Below are 6,275 nucleotides of genomic sequence, written 5' to 3'. Positions count from 1 at the left end.
TCATTTAAAGTGATAAAAAAAAGTAATATGTTGTATAATTATAAATTCAACCAAGACAAGTTTCTGATAATAATTTCCTTTATAAATGTAAACAGGATCTATGGCAGTGTAAGGAATGCACCATGCCCAGCCCACTTGGTGAGGCGGGCAGGTGTGGAGTTTCTTACCTAATAATGAATGGCTGCCACCTTTACCAGGACTTGCACCTTGGAAACTATACACATCTTAATTAATTAAGTCTCAGAATGCCTCTCTAATGGTGAAAAGGAATAACAAGGAATCATTTTACCCACTACAGAAACGTAGTCACCTCTTGGGTTGAACATAACAGCTGTTTAGCAGCTGTAAGGGAATCCTGAACTATCATTCTGGGCAGTCATGCTAAGGAGGATAACATATCTGATTGAAATTGCAAAGGAAATTTGAGCAGACAGGATGCAATTACCTGAATTGGAGCCCAGCCAGCTCACCGGGGCTAAGTGGCAAGCAACTGGTGCTGGAGACATGTCTTCTGCATATTTCACAGATTACTGGGGACGCTCAGTGCCCTGTGTGGACAATAATCAGAGGCTGCATGAGTCTGTGATCCTGAACCCGCGCCACCTCTCCCAGCACATCACTTCCTAGGGCGATATGGCCATTCTGTTCAGTCTATTTGGGAACAAAGGCTCATGTTGACCACAAATATGAACATAGTTGGCCAAGATGAAGCAGTTTGACATTAAACCTTCAAACTACTCATCCTAATACAGTTCAAGGTACATATTGTTTCAGCATCTGAAAAACAGTAAAGAAACTCACAAGTTGTGCATAAAACTTGCTTATTCTGCCTTGATATACTTACAAGTATGTTATGATTATTGATAAGTCGGATGCATACAATTTTGAGTTTAAGTTCAACAAGAAGTGGGACTCACAATTTTCTTTGAAATTTCAAACAAAGGGCTAAAATAAAGGAATTAATACTGGCTTTTCTGGGAACTTCCTCTGTAATGCTGGGCAAAGAGTGTAGCCAGGGTCTCCTTATCCGGAATACAGGGGTTTTAGATGATACATACTAATAACCTGTTCAACTTAAAATTCTTTGATTCTGAAGAACGATTGCTGATTTTACTTGTAAGTGAGGCAATTTATTCCCTGAAAGCATATTTAGGCAATGTCACAACTAAACAACATTGGTGAACTGAAATAAATTTACCTAAACAACACACTGAAAAAAAGACTTGGAAGGAGTCAATTGCAGCACTCCTGTGCCAATTTTGGGCTACAGAATTCTGTACCTGATTTCTCTCTGCAATTTGCTTAACACTTTCTAACAAAAGAAAGGAAAGCACAGATTAGAAAACAAACAGGGAGTAGGAATTAAGGCTCATCTTACTTATAAAGGCAAATCTTATGGACAGAAATTTTCAATAAAATAATCTTAAAACTTCCCACTTCACCCTCTTTTAAAAAAATTCAGTATTAAAAAAATGCAATGTTATGTCTATTCGACTTTCTCACACACCACCTGGATGGACTTTGGCACTTTGTCCTCAATGTGTGGCTCACACCCCTGCAGCTTTGGCATGGAAAACTCACCAAATCCCAACCCAGTTCTGGAGATCGGAATTTGAATTTTAATACGATTCCGAGGTGATTTGTAATTACACTATCATTTAATATTCTCTGTTTTAGCATATTAAACTTTGGAAGAGTCCTGGATCCACATTAACTATTGGTCTTGTTTAACTCAGTGTCTCTCTTTGAATACCAAGGACCCAGATGTAAATATCCAATGGTGTTTTATTTTCTCCAGCCATTTATTTATTTGAGATGTTCAATAATTTTGCACACTTTAGTTTTTCCAATTAAACATTGAAACAATTTCTTATTTTTGGTTCTTCAGGGCATTATCTTTAAGGGAGAATTAAAACTACAAGTAGTAGGTTTGACAACCAAGGACTCAACAAATCAAAGACGTTTCTTGCCCAGCCTTCCATTTCTCAACCACAGAGATCATTCCCCTTATACTAAAGGATTTCCATGTTTGTGATTCACCATCACATATGTAGGCCTATTGTGAGTTGTAATTTTACATAAACTTACTCCGTTTAGCTTAACAATATCCATTTATAGCTCAGTTTATACAACTTTCTCTACTTGAGAGTAATAAAACTGCATTTTGGTAACAAAATGTCTACAATTTAGTTTTGTTACTGAGTCATATTAGCACTATTATTCACAATGAGTGAGACCTCACCACTGTGTCATGGCTGCAGACGGGAGCCTGACTGGTGTGAAGAATCCCACACTGAATCCGAGATTGGGGTTTGTTTAGAGATCACTGTCCAGGGGTATCTAAAATATGCCTCTTCCAACCTCAGAGGACTGGAGTTCTCTGGGTGGCTCAGGGCTGAAAGTGTGGTGTGAATCTAATCACAGCTCCTCCTGTTGAGCCTTTACAACAGCTTTCATGTGAAGGAAAGTCTCTGCAACTAAGAAGCTAGACTTATTCCTGGCCAGTTTCTCTCTGCCATCCAGATACTGAGGAGAGAAAGAGAGAACACAGCAAGTCCTGCCCCCTCCGAGGGCGTCATAGTTGACAGTCGTCAGCCTCGGTCCCCATGGCCCAGCTTGGTGCAGCCTGCACATCACAGCCATTGAATGGAGCAGCCCTGCCGGCCCTTGGCTCACTCTTTGCCCCCATATCTCCTGGGCATGAGGACTTGGTACCTATCCAGTGTGACCTGGCACTGGGCATCCTCCTATGAGATTTCCAGGGTTTACCCAACCTCATGTCACATACCTGTTCTCACTGGTTCTCCTATGACCTAACCTCTTCATTGCCAGGACTCCATCTTCATACTCCTCTCCATAGTTCATTGCTTGCTCTGATTTTACACCGACCTTCCTATTATCCCTTCTGGACTTAGGATCTATGAGCTGTGAACCACCCCACACCATGCCCTTTTCCTTACACTTTCACTTCTTGTGTTAATAGACATGGGGAGGCTCCCTTATACATATTGTTTTCTCTAGAGAAAGCTGCACAGGGAGAATTGCTTTTACCCCAAGAACCCCAAAGTATGAAAATAGCTACTTATAAGCCACTTCTTCCATCCTCCTTCACAACCACTACTTCTGTGAAATTCATTCCCTTAGATCTTGCCCCATTTCCTGCTGCCATTACTTTAATTTACTAATGCCTGGCAACTTGTCTCTCTTTCCACCTGTCATTCCAAGACCATGCTTAGTGATTCAAATGTGCCTTTGGTGGGTGCATTTCCTCTTGGTTCCTTGACCTCCCATAGCAGTTAGCTTCCTCCTTCCATTCTTGCCCTCTAGAGAACGTTTTAAAATAGTCATATCATGTCATTCCCAAGTTTAAAATCCTCTAATGACATTTCATTGCATTCCAAATGAAAGGAAATTCTTACAATCTTGTAATGGAAAGGTTTATAGACTGATAAATCCCTGAGCAGTCTGGCTTCTGCCTAACTCTACTCTCCATTCTATCCATGAACCTCAGCCGCTTTGACTTTTTTTTCTGTTTCTCTTATATGTCAAGTTTATGTTTGCCTTTAGGACCTGGAAATTTATGTCCTTGAGTCTTCACAGGCCTGGTTGCTCTTGTCAGTCCTGGTTTAAATGTCACTCAATGACCCCTGCCTCTATGCTTAATTTAAAATAGCCATCCAATTACTCCCTATCACACGCTGTTTCAGAATTCTGCCTAGTTAGTATATATTGGTGGGTTGTTATTTGTCTTTTCTTATTAGAACATCTGCTTCGTGTTATATATTCTTTGTCTTGCTCACCACTAATCTCCACTACCCAGAATAGGGGTCAACACATAGTAGTTGCTCAATAAACATTTGTTAAAAATTAATGGCATTCTTCTATAGTGAAATTACCACAAAGTTGAGTTGTGCTCATTCTTGGTCTATTTTCCCTGAGATCCATGGAATCTGTTGAACATTTTCTTTTGGTTATCATGCAGGCACTTTGTGTTTGGACCTTAACTTCATTGTTGAACTTACTCCAGGTCCTGTAACACACCATTCTGTGACTCCTTTTATTCTCATGGTCTCGTGGTAATGGATTTTGCTGTCATTGAAACTGAATTTTGCCCACTGCTCTATGGGTTTGTTTTTTAGTGTTTCTATAACCTTGATAACCTTGTCACCAACTGCCTCTAATAAATTAAATTCTAAATACCCATAGTGACTTCACTTTTCCTAAAGGGCCTTCTGTAATGCATGAGGATAATACAAATTCATAATTTTTTTATGTTTCCAAGCATGACTTTTATTTTTAAATAGTTTCATAGGAAACTATTTTAACTATCCTATTTCTCTTCTCTCTATTGCACACTCATTGTATTTAAGTTCCTTTCCATGAAAGGTCTTATGTACAAGAGTATGTTTTATCTTGATGTGGTGGATGGCAGAACCCATTTATAGCAGGCAGGTTTGGGGGTCCTGAGGTGCCCCTCCTCCCAAGCTGAAACACAATAAGTGGGTTCTGTTTTGTCTTTGTTCTTTTTTTTTTTTGGGGGGGGGAAATAAAAAGTAGATTAAAAGTAGAGTTCATTTAATAATTGGTATACTTTCTATCTTCCTAATTTCTCATCAACTTTCCATTAATGCATATAGAATGGCTTTTCATTTGTATGAAACTTTGAGGCTTTTCTCAAGGTTTTCTTGGGTCAGGTTTGATGCCCCAAATCTTGGCAGTATAATTGATATGTTGCACCTCTGAGTTACTCAGAATTAAAGCAGTTGATCAAAATTCCTAAAATCACGTAGCATATTAGTGACCCAGCTGGGACTCCTCACAGACTATCTGATTTTTGACTGTTTACTTCCTACAAAGAAAATTGCTGCAATTTACTTTAAATTAATGATACTTTTAATATATGCAGGCTCATTTATATTATAGACTTTTTGGAAAATGTACTATTTTAATAGAAATTTTTTGGTGATAGAATATCAAGAGAATATATAGCAGAATTGTATGCTGTTAATAAATGTCAGGACAAGTCATATTCATTAATATAAAATAACTGCCATGCATTGATTTTGAAATACTAGAATACCCTATTTTTGCCATATTCTATCAATAGCATAAAATAGCATCATATAGAATATTGTCTTAAACGTAAAGATTTATGACCTGTGTGCCTCTGTCCACAGTGGTGCCACTTCGCCACTTTTAAAAGGAACATGAAACATTCTATGCAACAAAATTAATAGTCTGTGTGAAAAAAATTAATCCTAAATCAATTTTCTAACTTACATTTCCAGAATATTCTAAAGGTGAGTCGGGGGCCCCTGAATATCTCTGAAAACTCATTTTGCTCCCTTACTAAACCATTCTCAAACAAATCAACACTGCTGCCTTTTCACCAAATTCTCCACCACCAAAATTCCATTTAATGATCTGGCACAAGAGACTTCTCCCTCAGATGGTAAAATTAAAAAGGAAAAATAAAGGCTAAGCAGGCTGAGCTGTCCAGTTCTGGAGCGGTCAGGATCACCATAGATTACTTTTGATTTCCCTCATCACAGGTATAATTGGAGTCTCAGCACATTGGGCATTCCAGCCTGGTAGCTCTACTTGGGGCATCCACAGCCTGGTCCACAAGGTGCTGGATGGGACATCAGTGAGAACAGGATGTCCAAAGAAACCCCTTAAATTCAAGTTCAGGAACATCTGGGAATAATGGTATTGAAGACGCTTTTCCTCAAAACTGTAGCATTTGGGGTATCTTTCTCTCATCTTTATTCCTCACTCACTGATCCCCTGGGAATGGACTACACAGCAGAGTAGCCTAAGTTCCTCACAGGAAGCCATGGGGCTCGTCCTGAGTAACTGCCCAGTCCTTGATGTCACCGGTCCCAGGCAGCTCTGGTGTCCTCGGTATCGCCCCTTTTCCTGGTGGCCTATCTGCCACTCTGCTCAGCAGATAGATTAGTACCACGAGCTGTCTTTGCAGAATTTCAATGCTTTATGAATTACAAGTAGTTATATTATCTGTTTCCTGTTTTGTTTTTTAGCTCTTGTAATTTTTTTTCTCTCCTTGTGACCACTTTTTGATTTATTAACATATGCTTATCTGAATTCCCAGAGGCAAATGCAGATTACTGCTTAGAAATGCAACTGTTCAAACTCCAAAAGGATGTAATTAAGTGCCAAGTGAGAGCCAGAGCACAGGGTCTTGAATTCTGCAAAGCATCTAGAGGTGAGGCGCTCTCCTAGTTTGCCCTGGGCTGGGCAGGGCAGGGTGATGT

Source organism: Talpa occidentalis, unplaced genomic scaffold (genome assembly GCF_014898055.3).
Source record: "Talpa occidentalis isolate TD23 unplaced genomic scaffold, MPIMG_talOcc4v2.1 talOcc4.8, whole genome shotgun sequence".
In the NCBI taxonomy this organism is placed as follows: domain Eukaryota; kingdom Metazoa; phylum Chordata; class Mammalia; order Eulipotyphla; family Talpidae; genus Talpa; species Talpa occidentalis.
The sequence above is the reverse complement of the archived record's forward strand: the minus strand, read 5'-3'. Positions refer to the sequence as shown.